The sequence below is a fragment of the Podarcis erhardii genome (genome assembly GCF_964252035.2).
Source record: "Podarcis erhardii genome assembly, chromosome: 15".
In the NCBI taxonomy this organism is placed as follows: Eukaryota; Metazoa; Chordata; class Lepidosauria; order Squamata; family Lacertidae; genus Podarcis; species Podarcis erhardii.
The window spans coordinates 38994415-39020892 of NC_138505.1; the positions used below are offsets into that span (position 1 = coordinate 38994415).

Below are 26478 nucleotides of genomic sequence, written 5' to 3' on the forward strand. Positions count from 1 at the left end.
TCATATTTAACAACTGTCTGGACTCAGTGTTTTGCCAGAGAGTAACTGGTTGGTGGCAGCGGGGAAGCGAGCACAGTGGTGGCACAGGGATCAATAGACCATTAAACGTCCGGGGACCCTGTGTGATCGCCACAGGAGAGAACAAAAAAGGATGGGTCTTAGCATCTCTGCTAACGGCCTGGTAAGTGGGTTTAGGACTTCAGCCAGGCAGCCTGTTCCAAAGCTCCATAAAGCAAATGACATTCAACATACCCTGGTTTGCATTCAAGTGTTTATGCCATTCACACATTACGTTTTTAAATCTTACCTGCACATTGAGAAATAAAAATCATGTGTGAATAAGCCTGCAGCAAACGTCAGCGAATGTGATCACTGAAGCCCATTTCTTCATGGACAATATTTCCCATGTCGCAAGAGTGGGGAAATCATGCTTGCCAACTGCCAAAAGGTAAACCAATATATGTGCTTTTTCTGCACGTATTGTTACGATCATTTTATTAAATTAGTTAGACTTTTCTTTATAAGGTTCATGAGAAAAAAGGCAATTCTTCTTTTTTGCAAAATCCATCACTTGCATTTCCTTTATATTGGCATTTGTTTTAGCCGTCTCCCCCAAAAGTGCAACTTGTTGACAAAACAATAACAATACTGCCCCCTAGTGTCCATTATTTCAACTACGCCAGGAAAAACAAATCCCCATTGAGGCAAGAAAACTGGGCAGAAGAAACACATAATTTATGGGTGAACCAATGTTGAACGACAGCCGCTTGTCAGAACACTGACATGGGTGAGGTGAATAACGTCCCCTGTCTTGACCGCTCACTTAAATGAATTTTAATTTCAATGAAAAACAACAAATCATAACGTTCGAGGGAATGAGGATTTAACAGGCCGGCTGACAACAAGGACACGAAAGAAGAACAGATACTCCGAGAGTGCTCTGTTACTGTGGCTAAGCAAAACAAATCACCATTTTTCATCAGAGGTGTTGGCAGTGCTGGAGAAGAGAAACGGCTCCCATTTTCAGCACCCCTTCCCAAAAACACTTGCCTTCAATGGCCGAATCATGAAGACACATTCAACTCATAGTTTTACCATTGCCCTCACTGACCATCTTCCAGCCCAGCAATAGGGAATCTATGGCTTGCAAGTCTAATGAGGCTTCCCAGGCCTCTGTTATCAGAGATGGATTTAGGGGAATACATCCAGTTCAGTCTCATTGGACACAGTACCTCGGGGATGCTGCAAATGATGATGATGATTTTATTATTTATACCCTGCCATCTGTCTGTGTCTATAGCTGGACCATAAAGAAGGCTGATCGCCGAAGAATTGATGCTTTTGAATCATGGTGCTGGAGGAGACTCTTGAGAGTCCCATGAACTGCAAGAAGATCAAACCTCTCCATTCTTAAGGAAATCAGCCTTGAGTGCTCACTGGAAGGACAGTTACAGATAGGTAGCCGTGTTGGTCTGCCATGGTCAAAACAAAATAAAAAAATTCCTTCCAGTAGCACCTTAAAGACCAACTGAGTTAGTTCTAGGTATGAGCTTTCGTGTGCATGGTATCTGAAGAAGTGTGCATGCACACGAAAGCTCATACCTAGAACTAACTCAGTTGGTCTTTAAGGTGCTACTGGAAGGAATTTTTTTATTTTGTTTTGACCACTGGAAGGACAGATCATGAAGCTGAGGCTCCAATACTTTGGCCACCTCCTGAGAAGAGGAGACTTCCTGGAAAAGACCCTGGTGTTGGGAAAGATGGAGGGCACAAGGAGAAGGGGACGACAGAGGACGAGATGGTTGGTCGAAGCTACAAACATGAGTTTGACCAAACTGCGGGAGGCAGTGGAAGACAGGAGTGCCTGGCGTGCTCTGGTCCATGGGGTCACAAAGAGTCAGACACGACTAAAGGACTAAACAACAACAACAACATCTGTCTGCGTTTCCCCAGCCACTCTGGGCTACTTACAGCATATATAAAACATAGTGAAAGCACAAACAGAGTTCAGGGTACGTGGGCAAGGCGAGAGGTTCTCCTCCCAACCTTTTGAAGATTCTCTGCTTTATACCAAGTCAGACCAATGGTTCAAGACTGTCAACATTGACATGCAGAGGTTTGCCAGGATTTCATGTTGAGTCAATCCCATCCCTACCTGGAGAAGCCAGGGATTGAACCTGCGGCCTTCTGCATGCAAGGCACTATCCTTCCCCAGAAATCGGTTTCCCCATCCACAAGCCAGTAACTGAAGTTGCTGTTAAAGAGTCAGTCCCACCCCAGGAAGGGCAAGGAGAGCACTGGAAGTTGTGCTGGCATCACTGGCACTCACTGGATGTTGTCAATGACACCATCGCCAGACTTGCTTCAAACATCTGAAAGGCTGTTGTATGGAAAATGGAACAAACCTCTCCCTGTTGGTCCTGAGAGCAGGACTAGAACCAATAGGATAAAACTGCCCGGAGCCAGATTTCAACTAAAGCTTAGGAAAAACTTCCAAAGAAGGGGAAGAGGCATTCCACAGTAGAAGAGGCTGCCTCAGGAGCAGGGCTGGAGGGCCTATTCTCAGGGATGCTGTTGATTCCTGCATTGAGTAGAGGGGTTGGGCTCAATGACCTCTACAGATCTCCCAACTCTTAAATACTATGGTTCCTTTTTTCAAGGGCCATGTCAGGGATGCCCAGCATGGCCCACACACACCCCAGGTGTCATGGATAATGCAGTCTCAGCCAACCTGGCTCATGGTCATGGGTGTTGTGGTCCAACACATCTGGAAGGCACTGCTTTGGCTACAACTGTGTATGACTGGAGTCAGGGGAGGGAATCCCACATCTGGGCCCTGTTTTTGTGCACAGTTCCCTGTCCATCTACATACATGCAGGCACATAAATTTGTTTCTTTGTGTGCGTAGACCCTGCATCTCGTTGCAACGCTCTCTGCAATATCCTAAATCCGTAGCTTCAACTGTTCTGATCGTCACTTGATTCGTTATTAGCCTCAACCCTTTTTATTTTATTTTACTTTGCAAAAGAAATGGGCTGTTGAACGATGTGTATCATAGCTAATTAAACTTACTTTTTGCTCATTAAAGCTGAGTTAGCTGCTAAATGTGCCGTGACGTTATTCTAGTACAGTGACTACAAAAGATGAAAAAGCACAAGGTGATTTTGATTATTATCGCAGCGAGTTCTCTTTAATTAATCTTACGTTTCCTTACGGAAATGTAAAAACCTCGGAGTCGTCCCCCCCCCCCCGTTTCCTATCATTCGTCTCATTCCCCCTGAACAAGTTCCACTTGAAATACATCACCCGCAATTGGATAACATTACATCTTCCCCCTTAAGAAAAGTGAAATCAGCATTCGTGTGTCTCACAAGCAGTGGTGGGATGTAAAGGCTTAAAAAATTTATGGCAATCACAGGAGCAGTTAACCAGGCAAACGTGATTACCCCCACAGCTACACACACACACAAATTGACTTAGAAGAATGGGATGGCAGCAGTGGCAAGCGTGTACACAGGAGGGAGAAATTTGAGAAACACATTCACAATAAGCCATGTAGAGATCCCATGAGGACTGGGGCACAATCAAGCTTTTCTCTCTCTTTTCCTTTTCTACTCCAGCAGTTTTCTCATAATCACATTAGCAGCCAAGCAAAAAAAAAAAAAAAAACTTTTAAAAACCTGGTTTTATTTTTAGATGAGTCCTGAAGAGTCTTGCAAAAGTATGTATGTATGTATGTATGTATAAAATCGTTTTGGTCCATGTTTCTGGATTTCGTACCTACAGGACCGCCTCTCCTGGTATGTCCCATGGAGAACCTTACGGTCTTCAAATAAAAACATCTTGGAGATCCCGGGCCACAAGGAGGTTAGGCTGGCCTCAGCCAGAGCCAGGGCTTTTTCGACCATGGCCCTGATCTGGTGGAAGACTTTGTCACAAGAGACTAGGGCCCTGCGAGACTTGACATCTTTCCACAGGACCTGCAAGACGGAGCTGTTCCGCCAGGCCTTTGATGACGATGATGAAAACAACAACAACAACAACAACAATTTATTATTTCTACTCCACCCATCTGGCTGGGATTCCCCAGCCACTCTGGGTCTTCCAACAGAAGGTTAAAAATACATTAAAACATCAGTCATTAAAAACTTCCCTAAACACTCCGATTAAGAGTGGCTCTCTAGATCTCAGGCAGAATCCTTTCAATACCTGATATCAGATATCCTTTTTAATTGGAGGTGTTGGAAACTGACTGCATCACAGGTGATGAGAAAAGAGTGTTCCAGTATCAATGAGGACGAGGCGGGTGGAAAAGCTGGAAACCCTAAAGCAGGGGTCAGCAAACTTTTTCAGCAGGGGTCCAGTCCACTGTCCCTCAGACCTTGTGGGGGGCCGGACTATATTGGGGGGGGGATTAATGAATTCCTATGCCCCACAAAGGGACGCAGGTGATGCTGTGGGTTAAACTACAGAGCCTAGGACTTGCTGATCAGAAGGTTGACGGTTCGAATCCCTGTGACGGGGTGAGCTCCCGTTGCTCGGTCCCTGCTCCTGCGAACCTAGCAGTTCAGAAGCACATCAAAGTGCAAGTAGATAAATAGGTACCACTCTGGTGGGAAGGTAAACGGCGTTTCCGTGCGCTGCTCTGGTTCGCCAGAAGCGGCTTAGTCATGCTGGCCACATGACCCGGAAGCTGTATGCCGGCTCCCTCGGCCAATAAAGTGAGATGAGCGCCGCAACCCCAGAGTCGGTCACGACTGGACCTAATGGTCAGGGGTCCCTTTACCTTTACCTTATGCCCCACAAATAACCCAGAGATGCACTTTAAATAAAAGGACACATTCTACTCATGTAAAAACACGCTGATTCCTGGACCGTACACGGGCCGGATTGAGAAGGCAATTGGGTCGGATCCAACCCCCGGGCTTTAGTTTGCCTACCCATGCCCTAAAGCAACTGCAGCCTCACAGTGAAAGGCAGGAGGGATCCAACTTAACAGACAGCCGACAAGTTATGTTGTTGTCGCATACTATGTGAAGAGGGAGGCAAGTGGAAGTGGTTTAGAGAAACCAGCCTGCTCGGCTGAACGGTGAGGTGTGGCAGGCCAGAGCTGGTGGTTCCTCACCCCTGACCCCTAGCTTCTCTGCCCCATTTGCTCTGTGGGCGATTTGATGCCTTGCCAGAGCATTTGCTGTGTGTATATACTGAGAGCGCCTATAACTCTGTATTATTGATTGATTGCATTTGCCTCCCATGTCATTTAACGTCCACAACAACCTTGTGAGGTAGGAGAGGCTGAGAGGAAGGGACTGGCGCAAAGTCACCCAGTGAGTCTCATGACCAAGTGGGGATTTGAACCTTCATCTCCCAGATCCTAGTCCTGCACTCTAACCGCTAGACCACGCTGGCCAAAAAAGCACCATCCATTCCACCGCCACCCCAACACTCACTCAGTGTTCCCTACCTGTTGAGTATGCACTGTCCTTTACTGAGGTGTTTGGGGCTTCCTCCCCACCTTGAGACCCCCCCCCCCAAGTTTCCCATACTTCTCCAACTCTTGAAGTTCCCCCCAAACCTCCTGTTGCCTTTTGGCCCCTCTCCTTTGGTTTCTTTTGAAAATGGCAGCCATTTTGTTATGTTGCATTCATTTTGTGACTGGAGGTCCCCAAAAGTTGGCAATTTGTGCACAACACCATACCGTCATCTCTATCAAGAAGACAAATGACCCAGTTCATTGGGCTGGATGCACCCTGAAGGTGAAGCAGTTCTAATGGCACTTACCTGTAAGTAAGTCCTATTGACCTTACTCTTTGGTTCTCTTTGGTCTAGCTTGCTGTGCACTCCTGATGGGACAACCTGGAGTCAACTGTGCCATGTAGAGAACCAGCAAAACTGCCAGTCCTTAATTATGTTCCTGCAATATTCAGCTACTACTTTAAAAAACTTCTCACAATGCTATCTAAATCCATATTTTAATGTGTATTTAAATGTGCAACTATTCTTAAGATACATAATGAGTGTTGCCTCTCAGAACGTGGATTAAAATGCATGTTTGTCATTATTTAGCTTAGATTGCAGAGAACGGCGTTCCAACATTTGGAGAAAGTGCAAAACCTGGTGGGTTGCTAAATTCAGTCTGCACATTACTCCAAGGTGTGGATCAGATCGTCTCATGTAGGGACTTGCAAAGATTTCATTCCTCAAGCATCACTAGTCATATAACATATATTTGCACCACAGATGATACTGCTATATATATGGAGGGGGGAGCAGAAAACATGACTATAGAGAGGTACAAGCAATCTCAAGGAGATCTAATGACCAGTCTGGGTAGACAGCAGCAGCCCAGAAGGTACCGTATTTTTTGCTCTATAAGACTCACTTTTTCCCTCCTAAAAAGTAAGGGGGAATGTGTGTGCATCTTATGGAGCGAATGCAGGCTGCACAGCTATCCCAGAAGCCAGAACAGCAAGAGGGATTGCTGCTTTCACTGCGCAGCGATCCCTCTTGCTGTTCTGGCTTCTGAGATTCAGAATATTTTTTTTATTGCTTTCCTCCTCCAAAAACTAGGTGCGTCTTGTGGTCTGGTGCGTCTTATAGAGCGAAAAATACGGTACTTTGCTAAGAAGCTGCCATCCGCAGTTCAGTGGTTCACCACACAGTGAACTGTGCACTAATCCCAGCACCTCCAGACAGCAGCAAGCTTTCCTCCTACACTGCCTGGCGACCAGAAGCCATAAAGCGACAGCGTTAACCAGGAGAGCTGCAGGTGGAATCAAACTCACAGAATTTTGTTGCAACGACTTGGTGGAGGATGAAGTTTCGCATAAAATGCCTCATTGAGCAGCGACAGCCTGGAAGAAGGAAGCCAGCAACGCTTCATTTGTGCAATGAGAGCTCTCAGCAGGTGGACAGGAAAGTGCAGGTGGATGGAGAACTTCTTCCAGGAAGCTGAACAAAGGGCTGGTCCTTTGGGCACCGCAAATCACAGCAGGGCTGGAGGACCCATCCATGTCCCTTCAATCCTGAGTGGCAGAATTTAGAAGAGTCAAGACAGAGAAAACCTCCTGTCACACAGTAGCAGGCAAGTGAGAGGAAGCACCAACACTGGTCAAAAGCAGCCAAGGTGAAACTTCTTCAAGAATAAACTCATGGGTAACACACATGTGGCTGTCCCAACCTGATGGTCTTCAGATCTTGGAGCCTAGTAGTGGAGAAGCACAGGTCTGGTGGCTGAATGGAGTCCTCCTAGCCTTTCTCTCTGGCCCCTCAGCACTCTCCCCAGGCCACCCCACCCACTCCACCCACCCTCCCCACTGCTCTTGCTTTGCACCCTCCATTATTGCTTTTGCCTGGCTGGAAAAACACTCTTCAACTCTGACAATGCCTCTTTGCCTTGGATGAAGGGGGGAGAGAGGTGTGTGAAGGCTCGGGCTGTAAAATGTTCCTGCTCCTGTTGTGGTCCAACATCTGGGGGGGCACCAGATTGGGGGCCTCAGAAGTTGCCAAGGGCCACCAAAAAAAAGTCCTCAAGGCATGCAGCCCTCAGGCCAGGAATTGGAACACCCTGCCATAGATATAATTCAGTATATTGCATCTGGCTACAGGTCTTTGAAATTTCTAGGCTTCTCGAATTGCTAGAAGTGGCATAGGTCTGGACAAAAACACAGCTCATTATTTCCACATGGTATGTCTTGCCAACGGAAGGAACTCGACTTGCCCTAACCAAAATTGCCCTCTGAGAGCAGGGTAGTCCCGCCTTGTGCTGTGCAATTAATTCTAATATTTCCGTTGTCAAAGCATAATTGCAGTTTCTCTGCTCAGGTAAAGGGGACTCTAACAAGGCACCCAGATCCATTCCAGATGTTCTCTCGCTCATTATTAAGAATTAGCTGGGAGCCATTAGCACGCAGAGCCATCCGTGAGGATGCTCAGATGCCATCTGGAAGAGTTCATTGCCACAGCATGTGAGGCAGATGGGAGGTTGTTTGGGAAGCTTGAACTGTAGGATTTTCTTCGTTTAAAAGAAACAAAAAAAGAATGAAAGCGGGAAAGTGTATTAATTATGATTTCATGAGCCTCTACTGCTGTGCTGGGGGAATGAAAATTTATCACAGTTTGAAAGAGGTCAATGACAACTACCAGAGGGTGTGATGTCCTGGTAGAAATTAGAAGAGGAATTCGATTCAGTTCTCACTGACAGCCAAAGTTATCTAAATCCGCAATTTCTTCAGCAACTAGCCACCCTTTGAAATCTGCACTTCCCTGAATTTTGCAATGCAATTCTCCAGCTCAAGTAGTGTGTAAAAATGCATCTACTCATGTAAAGTGTGCGTGCAGTGCACATACAGTGGTACCTCGGGTTACAATACGCTTCAGGTTGCAGACTCCGCTAACCCAGAAATATTACCTCGGGTTAAGAACTTTGCTTCAGGATGAGAACAGAAATCACACGGCGGCAGCGGGAGGCCCCTTTAGCTAAAGTGGTACCTCAGGTTAAGAACAGTTTCAGGTTAAGAACGGACCTCCAGAATGAATTAAGTTCTTAACCCAAGGTACCACTGTATTAGTGAAAATGACACTGCAAAAATGCATTACATTGTGGGGAAATGCTTTGCAAAGATGTTTATATTAGGCAAAACAGCATGCACAGATGGGTATATTAGGAGAACTTTTCACTAAAATGCAAAAGAATGAACTGGTGTGGAAATGTGGAGCGCCAAGCTTAAGTCTGGGCAAAATGAGACACTGAGAGGAACCAAAATTGGCATATTCCTACATCCCTCCATCCCTCCAGACTGTATCCTCAACAACACAAATGAAACTGGGTCTGCAAGTCAAACTGAAGGAACGAGGAAAGAGGAAGGGCTGTGGAGAGTTTGCCCTGCTTTAGATGTCTTCACAGTGAGTTGTGGAGGGGCAGAGGGAGGGGACACTAGTGGCACAGTTCATGAAGAATTGGCAGCTGCTCTGGGGTCAAGTAGAAGCAGAGGGGCAGGCATCGAGAATAATGGGGCTTTTGAATTCGTGACAAAGGAATGGGATCGGGCTAATAGCTGTTCTCCAAATGACCTGCTGTTCCTTTTTTTTCTTTTGCCCCATCTCCATCTAAAGCCTGCATAGTTCTCAGCCTCTCCCATTATTCTCTCCTTTCCACCCAAAGAAAGAGGCCAGTTTAGTTTTTCTTCACAAAAAGGTCACAACCAAGCTGGCTGGGCACCGGTCCAGGTTAACCGTCTCAAGCCAAAGTCTAGGAATTGGTTCACATTTATTACATTTTTATCCCTCTCTTCTTTCAAAGAGGTTTTGTGACATGCCTGCACAGTTTTACTCTCACGACGATCCTGTAAAGTCAGGTCCAACTGAAAGACTGTTGTCCAAAGGCAGCCAGCAAGCTCTGTGGCTGAGGAGGGATTTGAATTTGGATCTGTCAGAGATCAGGAGTTGGATTCTTCATCAGGTGACAGAGTCAAGGATTCTGAAGGGCACCCTGTGCCAGCCCCAGAGACATGGCTATAGCAGTGAACCTGTGGGTCCACCACCTGCACCCAGAATGAAGGTGTGGCACTGTCTGACTCTGAGGTCCCCACTGTGAAAGACCCTGGAAGACCTGAGCTTCTCCTGCTCTGTCACAGCTGGAAGTTACCGGAGAAGTCTGGAACCCTTTAAGCATCTTGCAACACAACTGGTGTTAATAGTTAGGCTGCACCTGGTGTTATCTCTTATGAAAGGGTTCAGTTTAGGCTTGTTCCTTGCTGGAGCAATTTCAGACCTCTGCATTTCCCAAAGATGAGCCTGGCCTTGTCAGACTGCAGGACAGGACAGGACCACTCCCAGTTTATTTCCAACACCTTAACTGCTGCTCCATGTAATGACGACCTAGAAATCCACTTGGAATGTTCCATTGGAGAACCCAGCGCAAAGAAGTTCCACATTCTGCCATCCATGACCTTCAGGATTTGCTTGGCTCCACTCATAAGCCACCAGTCCGTTATTGACCCAATTTCTGCTGGTTGTGTCTCTCCACTTCCTGGTGGTACCAGCCTAGGACTGGAATGGACCAGAGAGGAAGAGAAGCTCCTTACCAAGTTCAAGAGGACATGAGAAGACACCAATGACGACCCTGAGACCACCATACTGGGAAATACTCTGCTTGAGGTCATAGTTTGTCAGGAGCAGGTGCCGGGAGCAGGTCAGCAATAACTCACATGGCGTCAGTGAAGTTAACTCTTTATTCCAAGAAGCAAGAAAGCTCAGGAGGACAGGTCTAGTGAGCACAGCAACTCTTCCCAGTAGATCTTGCCCCAATGAGACGTGAGGACTGAAGGTCTCCGCCTTCCCACAACTTCCGAAGGCTCCTCCTCCCCCAGGTCCTTCCAAAGCAGTCTGGAACTTTGTCGCCTTGTCTGGCTGTGCTCCACCCTCTTCATATCTTTTCTGGTTCTGTGCATCCAGCGGGGAGGGAAGCTGGTTGCAGCAGGAGGGGGAGCCCCCTGACTTCTGCATCAGCCTGATTCATCTCTGCCTTTTGGCCGCCCTCCTCAACAGCCTCTGCTTCTTCCTCTAATCCTGAACTGCTCTCTGCCACAGACTCTCCCCTCTCACTAAACCCTGTTACTACTTCAGCTTCCGACACCTTCTCCTCCCAGCCTGCTCCCTCTTCTCCCTCTGACCATGCATTGTCATCCCACTACCAGCCCCCTGGCTCAGAGCCTTCTTCCCTTGGGGGTTCCCAAGCTGGTGCCCCCACCACTCCTCTGCATCCAGCCAGCCCATGACACAGGTTCATGAGACCACCAGCACTTTAGTCCAGCCAAGATCAGACCCAGGAGCAAAGGCAGCAGCAGGCCTGAGTGAAAGTGCAGAGCCAGATTTTTGGTTTTTCAAGTTAAGAATGGAGCTGAGAAAAGTCATTCTGTTGAGAATTTTGACGGGACATTGTGCTCTTTGGAATAAAGGTAAAGAAACCCTGGACAGTGAAGCCCAGTTGACCATGGGCTGCTACTGCTGCACAGAGGACCAGAATACAGAGAAATGTCGTTCACCATCCCGCTGCAGCGGTACCTATTTATCTATTTGCGCTGGTATGCTTTTGAAATGCTAGTTTGGCAGAAGCTGGGTCAGAGCGACAGACAGACCCACGTTACTTCGGAGTAATTTATGAATGGTTGGAAAGAGGCGGGTGGCGCTGTGGTCTTGGGTCTGAGCCTCTTGGGCTTGCTGATCAGAAGGTTGGTGGTTCGAATCCCCGCAACGGGGTGAGCTCCCGTTGTTCATCCCAGTTCCTGCCAACCTAGCAGTTCAAAAACATGCCAAAAAGTTCAAGTAGATAAATAGGTACCACTCCGGCGGGAAGCTAAACAGCGTTTCCGTGTGCTGCTCTTGTTTCGCTAGAAGCGGCTTAGTCATGTTGGTCACATGTCCCAGAAAAACTGTCTACGGACAAACGCCGGATCCCTCTGCCTGTAAAGCGAGATGAGCGCCGCAACCCCAGAGTCATCTGCGACTGGACTTAACTGTCAGGGGTCCTTTGCCTTTACCTTTTTTGGTGGGAAGATTTACACTGATCTTGGTGAAGTTTCTAAGGTAGAGGAAACAGCTGACTGTAATATGGGGTTGTTTGCCACACATGGATGAAAGAGAGCCTCTCTTTCAAAAGAAATTAATGAGCTGGGCATTGCGCATTTGTCTCTGGGGCTGCCCTTCAAGATAAAAATCTTTCGGGCTCTGTTTTAGAGACTATAGATGTCTTGGAGAGATATGGGCCTTTATGCTCGATTGCACGTGAGGTGTAATAATGTTACAATCAGTAGATGGTGGCAACAGAGCCTGATCTTGTAACCGTTATTAAACAAGGAGGAAGAAAAGGAAATATGTAGCCATCCGCCATACATTTGAAGCACATGATTTCTCCCAAAGAATCCTGGGAGATGTAGTTCTTTAAGGGTGCTGGGAATTGTAGCTCTGTGAGGGGTAAACTAAAGTGCTCAGGCATTGTTCCAATTCAGCAGGAAAAAGCGGGTTTTCCCAGGGAAAGTGGCAGGATAAACAAAAACCTCTCGGATCTGTGCATAGGACAAACAGAAAACTCTCACATATTTGCTTTATGGTCACGTAAAAAGTGGAAATATGGACAAGCCCTAAGATGAAGAAAAATGCACAAACTGGGGTAAAGTGTCCACAGAAATGGAGGAAGGATAGCGGCTAACAGATTGAGGTTGAATCCTGACAAGACAGAAGTACTGTTTTGGGGGGACAGAAGGCAGGCAGGTATGGAGGACTCCTTGGTCCTGAATGGGGTAACTGTGCCCCTGAAGGACCAGGTGTGCAGCCTGGGAGTCATTTTGGACTCACAGCTGTCCATGGAGTCGCAGGTCAATTCTGTGTCCAGGGCAGCTGTCTACCAGCTCCATCTGGTACGCAGGATAAGACCCTACCTGCCCGCAGACTGCCTCTCCAGAGTGGTGCATGCTCTGGTAATCTCCCACTTGGACTACTGCAATGTGCTCTATGTGGGGCTACCTTTGAAGGTGACCCAGAAACTACAACTAATCCAGAATGCGGCAGCTAGACTGTTCACTGGGAGTGGCCGCCGAGACCAGGTAACACCGATCTCGAAAAATCTACATTGGCTCCCAGTACATTTCCGAGCACAATTCAAAGTGTTGGTGCTGACCTTTAAAGCCCTAAATGGCCACTGTCCAGTATACCTGAAGGAGAGTCTCCACCCCCATCGTTCTGCCCAGACACTGAGGTCCAGCACCAAGGGCCTTCTGGTGGTTCCCTCGCTGCCACAAGCCAAGTTACAAGGAACCAGGCAGATGGCCTTTTCAGTAGTGGCACCCGCCCTGTGGAACGCCCTCCCATCAGATGGCAAAGAGAAAAACAACTACCAGACTTTTAGAAGACATCTGAAGGCAGCCCTCTTTAGGGAAGCTTTTAATGTTTGAAGGACTACTGTATTTTAATATTTTGTTGGAAGCCCCCCAGAGTGGCTGGGGAAACCTAGCCAGATGGGCGGGGTATAAATATTTGTTTGTTTGTTTGTTTGTTTGTTTGTTTGTTTGTTTGTTTGTTTGTTTGTTTGTTTGTTTAGTAAAAAATGCATTAATTAATGAAAATTGGTTGGAAAACTGTGTGCGGTAGGACAAAATCACACGAAAATGCCGATGAATTTAGCGAGCCAAATTTTTTTAAAAAAAATCCAAAACCAATGTGAGAATGTGGAGAGCTGAGTTTAAGATTGGCAAAATGAGAAACTGAGGAAAAGCCGAGTGGGATCTGTCATTAGATTAGTTGAGATTCCTGCATTGAGATTCCCCAGGGTCCCTTCCAGCTCTGCAGTTCTATGATTCTACCTGGGCAGGGCACTTCCACCAACAAAACAGGCTTTTTCTTGCCTCTTCTGCTCGCTTGACATTTTGGGAGAAATAGTCTTGTCAGAGCATCCTGGCAACAGATAGATGCACACAAATGCTAACCCTCCAGCAAGGAAGTGTCCTCATTAGGCGGAACGGTTCTCTCCGCTGAGACCTGAATTACTGATGAGGCAGTCGCCTGGATTTTGGAGAGTTGCAGATGTGGATTTCTCCCTCTGTGATCTCCCCATGGGCTCTCCAGCTCCTCAGCGCCCTTCGCCTTGGGTGGCAGGCATCATCTTTAATCTCCAGCCTGTTATGGGAACAGACTTGTTGACATCCGTCCCCCTCACAACTGGAAAGGAGAGACTAATTAGAGCTCGTGAGGAGATATGACACCACATTAGGAGGATTTTGCTGAGGGGGGAAGAAAGGGAGAGAGAGAGAGATGGGAGGAATAGAAAAAGCAGCATATGAACCGTCCTGGGTGTGGTTATTCATCTCTCCAACGCGACAAGCCATTTATCTCTCTCTTTCTGCTTAGGAACAAGAATCCCTGAGAGGAAATTTTGTAAGAGCACCGAGGGAGCACATTAAGGGGAGGATAGCACAAAGCTCATCCATCTGTCAAAGCGAGGGGGTTTGTCAGATGGTGACGCTCGCGACTGAAGGGAATCAAAGTGGCGCTGAATTGGAAAACGGCACACAGGTGGCATTCAGTTGGATTTCCCAGGTTTAAATTTAAAATTGTTGAGGTAGAAAGAGAAATGCATGGGGACCAGCCCCTGCCTGGGAGTGTTCGGTCCCAGGCCTCAGATATTCGAATTCATAATATGAAAGGAAATTATGACCTAGCATTTTTCTTCTTTGTGGTTAAACCAGAGAAGCTGTCGGTGACTGGGGTTAGGATCTGTGCCCATTCCCAAAATTATTTAGTGATTCCTTTACCTACTATATTTCTTTGTCACTTTTTACACAGAGAAGAGTGTCTCAAGGTGTCTTCCAGTATAAAAGGCATTGTTGTTGTTGTTTAGTCGTTAAGTAATGTCCGACTCTTTGTGACCCCCTGGACCAGAGCACGCCAGGCACTCCTGTCTTCCACTGCCTCCCGCAGTTTGGTCAGACTCATGCTGGTAGCTTCGAGAACACTGTCCAGCCATCTCATCCTCTGTTGTCCCCTTCTCCTTGTGCCCTCAATCTTTCCCAACATCAGGGTCTTTTCCAGGGAGTCTTCTCTTCTCATGAGGTGGCCAAAGCATTGGAGCCTCAGCTTCACGATCTGTCCTTCCAATGAGCACTCAGGGCTGATTTCCTTCAGAATGGATCGGTTTGATCTTCTTGCAGCCCATGGGACTCTCAAGAGTCTCCTCCAGCACCACAATTCAAAAGCATCCATTCTTTGGCGATCAGCCTTCTTTATGGTCCAGCTCTCACTTCCACACATCACTACTGGGAAAACCATAGCTTTAACCATACAGTGGTGCCCCGCAAGACGAATGCCTCGCAAGACGGAAAACTCGCTAGACAAAAGAGTTTTCCGTTTTGGAGGTGCTTCGCAAAACGAATTTCCTATGGGCTTGCTTCGCAAGACGAAAATGTCTTGCGAGTTCCTGCGGGGGTTTTTTCCTCCCCCCCCCTTTTTTCTAAGCCGCTAAGCCACTTATCCGCTAAGCCGCTAAAAGCCGCTAAAAGCCACTAAACCGCTAATAGCGCTAATCCGCTAAGCCGTCAATGGGATTGCTTCGCAAGACGAAAAAACCACTAGACGAAGAGACTCGCGGAACCGATTCTTTTCGTCTTGCGAGGCACCACTGTACGGGCCTTTGTCAGCAAGGTGATGTCTCTGCTTTTTAAGATGCTGTCTAGGTTTCTCATTGCTTTTCTCCCAAGAAGCAGGCATCTTTAAAAGGCATTAAAACACTTTAAAACAACAACAACAACCAATATAAGACACAATACCTGGACATGCTCATCCTAGATAAATAATCTAATTCTTCCCACCCCACTAAGCGATGGCCAGGAGGCCTGAGGAAACAGAAACGTTTTAACCTGGCACCTAAAGGAAACAATGAAGGCATCAGGTGCACTTCCCTGGAGAGAGCATTCCACAGACAGGGAGTCACCACTGGGAAGGCCTGTTTGTATCTTGACACCACCTGCATGGGAGTTGTTGACCCAAAAATCTGGAGGACACGAGGTTGGCAAAGACTGCTCTACGTCATTATTTCTACAGCTGCTGCTCTTGCGATGAGCTGTCTGTTTTACCACAAAGAAGGTCCATTGTGAAGTCCCCAGCTGGGTGTGACAATATACTGGCCATTAATTGTCCTATTTTTAAGAATGTTCAAACTTCTCACACTGGATCTGTGTACTTAGCTATGCCTCAAAACAGAATCACGCCCTGCTGGTGGGCTTCCCAGAGTCATTTCAAGAGTCACTGTGAGAGCAGGATGCTGGACTAAGTGGGCCTTTGGCCTTTGGCCTGCCTAGATGGTTTGAACAATAATGCTGAATTCCCCACTCTTTATTATCACAGTTTTGCCACTGTGCCATAAGCAAGCCACCATAATCTTTGTCTCAGGCACACACACCTGTCTCAATTGAGGGTTAAATCCCAGCTAGTGTCAAGAGCGGAGAGCTTGTCAGACTCAAACCCGTCAGCTGTCCTGATTTAATCGAGACACCCCAGATTTTAGCCCTGCGGCTCTCGCCCTTGACTGTGGCAGCCCCAGCAGGTACTTCCAAATTCCTCAGGCATCTGAGTGAGCAGAGAAGAGTGTGCAGCCATGCAAAAGGTGTGGCATGTGCCCCATCCTGGCTGGGAGGCAGGTGGCTATGCGGGTGCCCATAGTCCCTGAGTGGCAGCACTGGTACTGGCTAGAGGGCGGCTACCTCTGTCCAGTGCTGGAGCAGAAGGCAGTGGACTCCAGCTCTGGCCCCTGCCACACCTCCTCTCTGTCTCCCAACTGCCTACATTCCTCACAGGCAGCTGGCTTTAAGGGGAGAGTGTGCGCTCTCAGCCTCCAGTAAACCTGTCCTGCTGGGGTGAGATCCTGGCCTTGTTGTGGGTGTCAGGAGTTCAGCCTACACTTGAGTATGACCCTGGTAAAGACACATGCCCAACTGGCATGTTCTCTCCCTCCTGTTCGATCGTTTGGGAGCTTCATAAGCTTTCTTCTGCCCTGAACATCACAGCGACTGATGCCAACCAACACTGGCACACTTAGGGATCCGCAGAGTTTGCGCATCTTGCGTGACAGACCTCAGCAACTCAGCATTTTGGCTAATCTACTTTATTTACATATAAACACACACAGAGCACTGCAACATGGCTCCTTCTCTCTCAAGCATCAGACAGCAAAGAGAAAAGGAACAAACGACAACAGTCCCACTTCACGGAACACAGTAACACAAACATCCTGTCTCCGTCACTGTGGAGTCAAAACATATACCGTCATGTGATAGACAAAAATCCCATGACTGCAATCATGGAGCAGGAATTCTAACAGTGGGTTGGTCAGGATGACTCTCAGGAACCCTCCACTCTGCAGTTCTATGAGTCTATGATTCTCTTAGCAAAGGATATGCATCCCGATTTCCCTTTGTGGCATGCTGAGGGGTACATGCACTTTTTGTCTTTGTCAGAAACAGATGTCAAGAAGATGTCAAGAAGTTCTGGTTCAAGTCAGGAGCTAATAATGCCTGAGCCTGAACTTAATTCCTTGGTGATTTCATTGACTGCCGTGTCATTAACTCCTTCTGTGATCAATGCCATCGCTGCAGGGAGGTATTGGATAAAGAGGGAGAAGTGTCAGATCTTCCTGTGCCACGTTAGGAATCCTGTGGATTGTTACTGGGGTGGATTTTAAAAGAGGCATTCACACAGGCGAGCAGAATGATCAAGGGAGAGCTACCATATGAGCAAGGGTTACAGCATCTGAGGCTTTTGAGTTTAGGAAAAAAGACTAGAAAGGGAGGAGATGCTGAGGGTGTACAATGTTACGCACAATGGAGAGAAAGCGAATCATTTATCCCTCTTGTGTTAGGTCTCTGGGCTAGATATTGAAGCTGAATGTCAGGAGTTTCAGGACAGATCATAAGAAGTACTCCACACAGCACACAGTTAAAACTGTGGAATTTCTTCCCGTAAGAACTAGTGAGATGGCTGCCAACTTAGACAGCTTAAAACGGGGATTGGGAAAGTTCATGGAGGAGAAGGCTCTTAATGGCTGGCTGCTAGCCATGATGCCCATGACCTGGTTCCACTGTTGCAGGCCATACTACGAGGGAGGTGACCGCTGTTGTGCTCATGTCTTGCCTGTGGGCTTGCCATAGGACCCCACTTGGCCACAGTGAAAACAGGATGCTGGAGAAGATGGGCATTTGGTCTGATCCAGCTGCAGATCCCTTCCTATGTTCTTATCACTGTCCAAACTTCTTGTTTGGCTTGCACTCTCTCTCTCTCTCTCTCTTTCATACCTTTGCTCTGAACACACACATACACACACTCCATTTAAAAGCTCACAAATACTTGATCTGATCAAAACGATCATGATCTTGCCCATTCAGTGCATCAAACATGTTAAACCTTAAATAAAAAGCAAAGACAGGGATGACGACATACCCACAGTGTTTTATGAGGAATGGGAGAAGAAAGTTTGTGGTGGTAGAATTTTAATGTTCTCCTTCATTACTCACACTGCCGTTTAATAAAAGCAAAGAAGAGCAGTTCCACCCATGGATAAATTTCTGGACACACTCTTTTTTTCGGTCCCCTTTTCTTTCTTTTTTCTATTGTTCACTGATTGGTAAAATTTGCAAGAAGAGCTCTATAAAGGATATTTTTGGTAACCCACATTCAGGAGTTCATTGCCATTAGATCAAGCTAATTGCCTGCCTTGTATTCCACTTGGCAACTTGTTAAACTAATTGAACAATAGAAGAATATAATGAACTATTATAATGAAGTTTATAATTAGCTGCCTGGAAAGGAACCCAGCATGAAAATATTTAAGATGCAAAAATATTACAGCATATTTAAAAGAGGGGGGAATGGGAAGGGGGACACACCGATAATTGTTTCAACTTGAATTGGAACCAGATCCTTACTTGGGCTTGTCAAGGAGCTCAGTAATGCTGAGCATATCTCTTCATCCCTGATCAGGGATTCATTTTGGGTATTGATGGAACAGGTAGAGGCCGGTCAGCTGAGGTTAATCCCTGGTAAGGATGAAAGGAGAGAGGGGCATTATGGGGAAAGTTATGTGTGTATATATATGCAATTTTAAAAAGTTCAAGTGTGTAAGAAGAGTACTGCTGGATCAGACCAAAGGCTCGTCTAATCCAGATTTCTGTACTCACAGTGACCTACCCCAGAGCTGGCCTTAGGAGTGGGTGAGCTGGGCAGTCACTTGGGGCAAAGAGCTGAGGGGGCACCAACTGAGCTCAGCGACTCTGTGTTTTTAATGTACTGTCTGCAGTGAGCAAGGGTGGCAAAAGTCAAGTGTCTGCAACCATTCATTCACATTCACACACACACTGCCTCAAGGTTCTACAGGTTATTTGGATACTAACTGCAAAGATGACCCTCCTTCTTAAAGTATTTTCGTTTTTGATTCCCACTTCGATGTTATTTGCGCTGGGGAAACTGTGGAACACAGCTTTACTTTGAGGAAACATTGTCAAACACTTAGCACTTCAAATACTATTGTTGCTGTTGTTGGCATTTGTCTGTCTCAAGAGACAATACAGTGTGACTCTGAAGGTGAAGTCACACCACTGGAGATTTACAGCGCTTGCTGCTGCTGCAGAAACTGGTAACTGGTAACTGCTGTGTTCTATGTTGTTTCTGCTGTGTTAAAAAGGTAAAGTTAAGCCCGGTTAAGCCCAGTGGCAAACGACTCTGGGTGGCAGCAACTGTTAAGAGCTTTTTAAAAAGCGGGCTAGACAGACTCTCTCACACACAGCACCAGGGCTGAATTCTGAGGCTGCCAACAAAGGAACAATCTCCACTCCGCCCACCAAATGGACAGATGGATCAGTAGGTGTGTGAGCTCTTTTTTTACAGGCTTCTTTACAGCATGACATTTTGGCAGCCAGGCGGGGTCGTGGGGTTGGCAAGTTTCTCCTGCTTTGCATCTTTCTTTCAAGTCGCCACCTGGCTCCCTCCCTCTCTGTCTGTCTCAAGGGGGATCCAGTCCCTGATAGACTCAAACGGAAGATGTTCTTGCAAGCCAGACGGTCCCAGGTACTGCAGCTGACACACTGAGGCAGGTGAACATGCAATTACTAGAAGGGGTGGCAGGGGGAGGGAGAAAAGGACCAACTTTAGCTAAGGAGAAATGAAGAAAAAACCCCAACCCTGTACCATTCAAACCCTTCTCAACAGCATTTATCCTCCTGAGCCAACCAATCATTTTTAGTCGATCTAAGCAGCAAGCCAGAAATTCTGACTGCTCTAGAAAGTCTCAAGAGAATAACTATGAGAAGTAAAGGTAAAGAACCCCTGACCATTAGGTCCAGTCATGGATGACTCTTGCTTTATTGGCCAAGGGAGCCAGCATACAGTTTCTGGGTCATGTGGCCAGCATGACTAAGCCACTTCTGGTGAAACCAGAGCAGCGCACAGAAACGCCGTTTACCTTCCCGCCGGAGCGGTACCTATTTATCTACTTGCATTTTTTGGCGTACTTTTGAACTGATAGATTGACAGGAGCTGGGATTCGAACAGCCGACCTTCTGACCGGCAAGCCCAAGAGGCTCAGTGGATTAGACCACAGCGCCACCCACGTCCTGCTGTGTTAACACCTGCTGTGTTAGCAGCACCCAAGTGCTGTGTATGGAGGTCCTGGGCTGCCCAAATGACAAGACCCCCATCCAGGCCTTGCTGATATGATCCAAAGGAAAGGAGAGCAATACGTTTGGCACCAGCTTGGCTGTAGGAGTTGCTGGAAAGAGGCATACAAGGCACCATCCAACTGTTGTAGGGACTGCGGATTTGTGTAGGGTTTACTCCTTAGCCTTTTCTTCTCCGAAAGATGTCTCTCAAAGCGGTGGGTAATACAGTAAACTACACTATATACTATAAACACTATATAAATAACAATAAAATAAAATGAAGCTGTAAGAGGTCAGCTGGATACCTTCATATTTATGACTTATCTTTATTATTTTTAAGCATAAAAATAATGGATACTCTAAAATAAAGATTGCTCACCAAAAGAAAAGGAAAAACCAAACCAGGAACTGCTATGAAACAACAAATATTAGAAGTCAAACTTGCGATGGTTCTGCAGTGTTATATGGTGCACAGCCGCACTGTAGCTTTTTTGAGGTGTGGTCTGTACAAACTGCAGAACACTGGCTGAGAGATCAAGGTTTTGAGCAATGCCATTCTCAGCAGATAGGACAAGTAGTGATGTGAGCCTCTTCTCCATCACGGTAGATCACAAGGACATTTTGATGAACTTCACTTTTGAGAAGCTACACTCGCCACGGGCAACTTGTAAGTGGATGTGTCAGGAGAATTGGTAGTGTTACACAGACATGAGAGAAGACACTTGGGTATCGTGGATGTACTTCAGGGCATCTCATGGGGAGACTTTCCCGGGAGGCAGGATGAGATGGAGACATCCCGGCCCAACATAACAATCTGCACCATCCGTGTCAGTGATTACCATCAGACTGGCCTCTATGCAGGTCCAAACAGTGGGTGGCCTGTATCTCTTCTAGTGACTTGTACAAGAATCCCTATGTATTCCTGTGAGAATCAAGCAGTCCAAGTCACTCTTCTCTTGAAACACAAGCTGTGTTTACAAGAATTCCTGCCTGAATATTTATTCTGGACTACTGCACTCCTCATCGTGAGTCTGACCCTCACATTCAAACTGCCTCTTCTTGCAGCGCTTACATGGGGAGTCCTTGAAAGTGGCTTCAACATCAAGGGCTTCCAGGAGCCCTTTGGCTGCGATAACTGCCTCTGGGCAGCTGCTTTCCTGTTTTGTTTTTCTTCACCCACAACTGGCTTCTAAATATCTGGGATCAAAACGTAGGGTCCCGAATCAGAGGCTATGATGCCTACTAAACATTCATGAGTCTCAACACCTTCCTTACCAGAACTGATAGCACAAGGGTAGCCAGCATGGTGCCTTCAAGGACTACAATTCCCATCACCCCTGGCCACTGGGCAGGCCTACTGACTGAGACTGATGGAATTTGGAGTCCAGCAGTCGGGGGAGGGGGCACCACATTGCCTATCCTTGTCTTAGTGCTTTAGGTATAATTCAAGGTGTACTTTTAAACCAGTTCTTTGATCCTAAGGGATGATAAACAGCGTTGCCAGACTGATGGAACAGCTCACAAAATCTTGACAAACCAATCTATCAATCCCATGCCAAATATGATCTCCCCCCCCCCCTTTTTTTTTTTTCTACCTTCAGGGGCTAGAAATGAGAGGCATAAACGTTTTGCTCCAAAAGCATGATTGTGTAATGGAATTTGGATTGCTACAAGAACAGGAGGGGAAAGCGGAGAGGGAAGAAAAAATGTCCAATAAAATAAAAATTAAACCTACTGCTCTGCCTCCCTAGTCAGATTTAAATGACACTTGGTTCTGGCATTACGTCTCTCTGCCCTACAAAGCTGAGAGAAGTAAATTGAAAACCGGGAGAAGAGATGGAAGCAGTGGCCTTTGAGGTATTTAATTTACAGGGTCAAGCAGGTAACCTAATAGAATTGTCACATTGGATTCAGAAATGTTACCAAAACTCAGAATCCTTGCATTTCTATGCTGGATTAATAAGGCATTACAGTAGCCTTGCCCAACCTGGGGCCCAACAGATATTTTGGCCTGCAACCAGAGGTACCACTGTATTTTCCAGAGCTTTGACCCTGGTTGCCTGGGCTGATGGAAGTTGGAGTCTGACGAAATCTGGAAAGGTATCCCTTGGTTTATCATCTACTGTATTTCCAGGCCAGGGAAGCCGTTGCCCTTTGGATGTTGTTAGACTCCAGCTCCTATCAGCCCAAGCAACCCGGGTCAAAGGTCACAAAAAATGTCTTGTCTCTTATTCCTTTCGATCTGGGCACTGCTAAACTACAAATCCCATCAGCTCTAGCATGCTAAGAGGCTTTGGAGACCCCCTGCTCCTCTCACAGAGCTGAGGATTGATTTAAGCATCAATCCCTCTTCACAGAATTGTACCCCTGTGAGGGGCATAGGGAGTCTCCTATCAACTCTCAGCACCCTTTACAAACCATAGTTCCCATGATTCTTTGGGGGAAACCATAACTGTTTAAAGTGGTGCCATAGTGCTTTAAATGTACGATGTGAACATGGCCAGAATACAACATGGAACATAAAATACAAGAGGAATATAAAGTTAGGTGGCAAACGGAGGGACGAGCCCCCCTTTCATATGCTCTCCTCCATTTCACCACCGCTGTTCTGAAAGAAGCTCGAGTCCGCCAGCCACTGCGGAAGCCTCTGTCTTACGGGTTTATAAATAATGCCTTAACCCGTCTCCCTGGAAATTCAATCAGACCCACAAGCCTTGAAAGCTCCAGACTCACGGCGAAAGCCTTTTAATATTTGGATGGCATGGGAATCGACTAGTCTCCCCTTAAATCTAATCACAGGTTACGACAGGCAGAGCTGAGAATACGGCAGCCATCAATACAGATTTTGAAACTGTATGTGGCAATCAATACATTTCATCATCTAGCAGACGGTGGAATTTGATTTGTCTTCTCCCCCTTCCCTTTTTTTCCTTAACTCAGTTTTTAAATCAAACTGTCATCTTACAGTTGCTAAAGGGTAGAGACAGGGATGCCATTTTATTTAGTTAGTTAGTTAGTTAGTTAGTTAGTTAGTTAGTTAGCTGGTTAGTTAGTGAATAAACCCAGCAAGTTGAGACACTTGTTGACTCGCCAAAATACCTGCCTAGGTATGCCAACAGAAATTGTTTTTGAATTAAATGGGGTAGCATCAGGCCTGTTTACCCAGCTAAAAGAAATTCTAAGTTTAATAAAATACCTTTAGCCCCTAGCAAAGACTTAGGCCCCATCCACACTATACATTTAAAGCACTATGATACCACTTTAAACTGCCCTGCCTTCCACCAAAGAATCCTGGGAAATGGCGCTATGGATGCAGTTAGGGGGCTCCCTGTTCCCCTAACAAAGCTACAGTGCTCAGGGAACTCTGAGGGGAAAGTCTCTTTTAAGGAGACACCTGCTGTCTACTATTTTGATAAATCATTAAGTTAAACAAGCTGCATCACCCTATCACTTGCTAACGTCCTTTTAACTAGAGATGTCAGGATTTGAACCCGGGGCCCTCAGCACACAAAGCCACTTGAGCTATGGTCCCTTCCCTTTTCTCTCAGCATGGAGGGTGCCACGTATAACAAAGCTGGGTCTTTCCTTATGCAAAAAGATATTTTTAAAAAAACTTTCTCTCTCCATACTTGCTGTTCCCCAGGAGCTGGAATGTATGAACAGGGACTATCAAACAGTTTCCCCACTGAAGCTCAGTGGGAAAGTGCAAGATTTCCATGCAAAGGGTCCCGGGTTCAGTTTCCACATCTCCACGTGGGGTTGCTATTATTATTTATTAAATTTCTATACTGCCCTTCATCCGAGGATCACAATATAAAAACACAAAAATACACACCGTAGTAGCAAACAAAAACAAGCAGCCCACCAAACGCCACCAGCCTTGGGGGTCCCTTCCAACTCTATTATTCTATGAATTAATTAAATTCATCTATCACCCTCCATCCAAAGATCCCAAGATAGTTCACAATAGAAAAATGCAAAATGAGAATGCAAAACAGTTAATAATGTATTTATGTCTCCAGCCCTGGAGAGACCCTGCCAAACAGTGTAGACAATACTGATCTAGATAAAGACCTGACTTGGTAAAAAGCCGCTTCCAGTGTCCCTGTTTAATTGCTCTTTATTGAGAACTGAAGGAGGTGAGGACAGGTGACCCCACCTAGGCCCGAAGTCACCCCCCCCCCCAACCAGGCCTCAAAACTGTCCAAAATTCCTTTCTCTCTTCTAAAAATCCACAGCTAAAGTTTTCCTCTGTTTTCTCACAAGATGCATAGGCAAACAGTTACTTTTATCAGTATGAGGAAGCTTCAAAAAGCTAATGTCAGAGCAAGCCTGAGAACTGAGTCTTATCTCATTCGGTTGTAACACATCTTGAACATGCTGAACTGCAAGGCTCCTCGACCCCCCTTTGGCTTCTCATCCCCCTTTCCTGGCAAGAGTCCAAAAGAGTCCCAAGACAGGAGCTTTCTGTTCATGCTCAGGGGAACTCTTGGGGCAGGACTCTTGAAGAGGAGGAGAAAGGGGAGGGAACTGGAGGGGAATATATGCTCTGTGCAAATGACTGTGAACTCGTGCTTGTTTTGTGAATCTATCACACTGGCTCCTTCTACCAGCCGGATGGTAGAAATAAAGCTTTTTCTCTGAAACTATTCCTTGAGTGTCTGTTGACTCCCATTTCCCTCTCCCGGGCGCAAAGCTCTTCTCACCCGAGGCTTAAAAGGCTACATTTCTTGAGGCTAAAAAGGCTACAGAACCATGAGGAGTAGAATCTTACTTTATTTTTTAGGCAACAGACCATGCCTCAGCAAGAGACCCCCTGCTTTGCACACAAATGGTTTCAGGTTAAATCCTGGACGTGCCCGGCTAAGGCTGAGAAACAGCCCCGCTTAAAACCATGAGAGTTGCTACAGGTCAGTATAGACAACACTGAGCTAGGTGAGCCAGTGGTCTGACTCCGTATAAGGCAGCTTCCAATGTTCTGTGCCAACCCACCCATTTCTCCCTAGTGGAACTAAATAATGCCTTTCGTCAACACTTTGGAAGACGATATCCATCTAACACGTTTACGGTCTTTCTGAGCTGCTTTCCAACATTCTCTCCGCTAGATGATAATTCCCCCACGTCCCAGATGCATTTAAAGTTTGCTTGCAGGCCTCCTCCTCTTCCGTGTCCCTGCTACACCCCAGCAGAGCCGCGAAATCGTTCCATGACAGAGACAGAACCTTCAGAGCCAACGAAGCACAAAATAGATTTGGAGTTCTCAAACATTCAGGTCACTTAAAGACTCTCCCTGTCTGTTTGTGCTGGGCAGATTAAACTGGCCCCAGAAGCTCACTTTGGGCTCACTGCAGCCTTCTATTAATTCACAAAATGTCATATATCAAACTATAGCTTGCAGTAAACACAGAGCACAGGAATCTTGTGCCTGCCTGTTGCTTTATACATGTCCAGAAGGCAGAACTTCCTTACAAACAAGGTTGGAGTCAAACACGCCGCCAGGCAAAAACACTCCTCTTTACCCAGGGCTTCGGCAATTAAGTAATCTATGTCCCATTATTATGATTATTTTATTGTTATGCTGTGTGTTGTGTTTTTATTATTATGCTGCATAAATTACATTCTTGATGTTGTATGCTAGCCTGGGATCTTTGAATAAACAGAGGTATATAAATTGAATAAATGAAATAATAAATGTGTATCGCCCTAGGGCTGGTGGGAAGCAGGGGGAGGTACGCCACACCTCAGGGTTCCAAGGCGAGTATTTTTAATTCAAAGAGGTAGGCAAACTTATTTATTGCCAAAAAAGTAAACTGTATTGGTCTGCTGCAACCAAAGACTGGCAGCACCTTTATCAAAATGTTGATACAGTTTTAAAACAAATGCACTGTAATGTACTGACGTTCTTTTTTTATATATATATAAAATATTTATTAAGATTTTGCATAATAAAACAAGTATCACAATCAGACAAAACAAAAAAGAAAGACAATCAAAAACAGCACAATCCAAAAACGAAAAAAAGTAAAAGTAATCAGAAAGAAGAAAAAAAAACAGAGAAAAAATAAAAATCTAGTTTTTTGCTTACTGTCTTTATAACCCTCTTTCCTGACTTCCTCACATCTCCCTTATCTGTATTCCCCTTTACACAATCAAGTTCAGCAATTCCTTACCCTCTTTCCAATCTTATTCAATATTATACATTTCAATCTATTATGTCTTCGGTTTTCCTTTCCTTTTAAATCCGTTTATCACATGTTCTTTATAACTTAATCCCTTATATCAT

General features: G+C 46.1%; 1 long non-coding RNA gene across 2 annotated transcripts in view; it reads right to left on the minus strand.

Annotated features, from left to right (window-relative positions):
• Positions 1–6615: 6615 nt before the first annotated feature.
• Positions 6616–26478, minus strand: part of LOC309330578 — a 32554-nt gene continuing 12691 nt past the window's right edge. The window contains exons 2-3 of one of the 2 annotated variants that reach the window (XR_014151485.1): positions 18468–18578; positions 6616–7025 (exon numbers count right to left, since the gene is read on the minus strand). This is a non-coding gene — a long non-coding RNA (uncharacterized lncRNA). Of the gene's footprint in view, positions 7026–16613; positions 17136–18467; positions 18579–26478 lie in introns of those variants that run through there. The other variant, XR_014151486.1, reaches the window with a different exon arrangement.